Source organism: Lycium ferocissimum, chromosome 12 (assembly GCF_029784015.1).
Source record: "Lycium ferocissimum isolate CSIRO_LF1 chromosome 12, AGI_CSIRO_Lferr_CH_V1, whole genome shotgun sequence".
Lineage (NCBI taxonomy): Eukaryota > Viridiplantae > Streptophyta > Magnoliopsida > Solanales > Solanaceae > Lycium > Lycium ferocissimum.
Window position 1 is genome coordinate 47,633,212 of NC_081353.1, and position 2,589 is coordinate 47,635,800.

Sequence of the window (2,589 nt, forward strand, 5' to 3'; positions counted from 1 at the left end):
TTACATTAAAGGAGACAGAACAAAACATATTTCACCAAAATTCTTTTTTACTCATGATCTTCAAAAGAAAGGTGAAATAGATGTTCAACAAGTTCGCTCAAGTGATAACTTAGCAGATTTGTTTACTAAGGAATTACCAACCTCAACATTTGAGAGGCTAATATACAAGATTGGAATGCATCGTATTCGAGACATTAAGTGATGTTTCCAACAGGGGGAGTCAATACGCGTTACTCTTTTTTTTAACTAACGAGTTTTGTCCCACCGAATTTTTTAAGCGAAGGTTTTTAATGAAGAGCGTAAGCAAGCACATTACAAATAACTATGTATAGTACTTTTCTTTCACTAGATTTTTTTTTTTTTGTTTACATGGACATCCAAGGGGGAGTGTTATGAAGAAATAGTGTATAGCTTGTATGGATGCCATGTGGCCATGAGTACTATAGCAAACTCTTTGGCCCAAGTTTTAATTTGCTTATAAATAGCCATATTTGGTGTAGATGAAAAATCATCCAAGAAATATAGAAAAATACTACTATCTCTCTCTCTCTCACTCACTTTCTCTCTCTTTGTGCCTTTTGTTGCTCTTTAATTTTAATACATATTTTTATTTTACAACATATATAAAATTATCAAACCACAGTTGAATACTTAAAGGATCAACATGCCAACACGGTACCGGCGGCAGCGAAAGACCTAATCTCTCTATTGTCCCAGACGTATCTTATGATATTTTCATGTATATATCGGATAACAGTTCATCAAGAACAAAAAATCATATTTAATCATGTTTTCCATTTTTAAACGGATTCAAAGAAACAAATCATATACACAACTTACACATGTATATGTTTTTTAGGCTATCTAATTAGATGCAAGTAGGCTCTTGATGTCAATTGATGGAATACAGGCATAAATAGTGGAAGCAAATAGCTAGGATCGAACTTGCATGTAATATAGACAACACATAATTAAGATATTAATCAAACACAAAATTAATACTTATCTCTTGAAGCGTGAATGCAACCTCGAATCTAGCCTTCAAGCACGAGCAAAAGCCAGCCACGCGTTCTTCCTCCAGTTCCACGTCTTCTACTGTGTAACCCGAATAATACCAGAATCTGCGAAATTCGTGTGAGCGAATTTCTATGGAAAAAGTGTAGAAACTTGTAAAACCCTTAGCCTCCTTATGGAATAAGACCCCTATTTTATAACTACAGGTTTTAGGGTTTTCACCCTTTTTCCAAAACCTGTTGGGTGTTTATTTTCCACCAAGAAATAATATTTCATTTAATTCTTTATTATTCGGGCACAACAGGAACTACATAATTTAATTAACGAGGCTTCCTGTTATAGAATTAATTTGAAATATTTGAATTAATCCTACCACAATAAATTACGAATTATTCCACTAAAAAAACGTAACTGCACTCCTCAGTTCAATTTCAAAATCTTTCATTAAATCTTATTTAACTCCCTATGTTAAGATTACAAATACCAATCAATTAAATTAAATTATTGACAATTTAATTCATTGACTAATTGAATCCTTTATATTTCCGTTTAACTTATATCATGTGACGGATACAAAATCCACCTGTAGGGTTTTCACATGAGGCTTATAAGCATCCATAAAGGGGTATCATCAATCTTAATGTCGAGACATGGATTCTATCAACTGATTATTATTTCACAAATGTATTTTGCCATTATCCAATTTACCAGGAATACATAGACTCGCAATTGAGTTATACCTTTTAATAAATCAAAATAATGAACAAATCACATTGATCATAATAATTATATCAAGATGAAGAGTATAGGTACATTTAATGAACTAGAGAATTTGTTTTATATATTCAGTACAAAAACACTTATCTCCACTTGATCCGTTCAATACATACAAAATATACTAGCACAAGAAGACAAAATTATACCGTTCCCATAATAAAGATACATTATATTAATCTTGTGCTACAGTCATACCGATGGCTTTGTCCAAATTCCATCTTAGATTGTGAACATAAACTTTAAACTTATAAGAACCGGTGATTTAATCTTCCGTGTATAAGCTAAACTCTATACACTAAATCATCTACTATATAAGTAAAGGACACACATACTAGTACATGATCTATTTAAATCTTTATTAAAAATTGAACAAATAATTGTTCTATAATAAATATTATATCCAAACACATCGTTAATAGTATATATCCCAACAATCTGCCACTTAGACTTTTAAACATGATAATTGTTAGAATATACCATGTCTAAACGCATGGTTAATGGTATATACCCCAACATTTTTGGAGTACTATAAATAGGGTGTTGTTCATTGAAAACAAAATGAAAAAGAAGAAATAAAACAAAAAACTATTTCACCACGGACTTGCGGAGGGAGAGTATTAATTACGTGTTCGAATGAACCCAGTAACTTTCTAGACCCTCTATTTGTATTATAAATATGTAGTTCTGGACTCAGTAACTCTGATAACTATGAATTCGGTGGAAATTTCTGCACCCATAACCTCTAAATTCTCGCTCCGCCGCTGCATTTCACAGTCAAATGCATAACAATCAATTAAA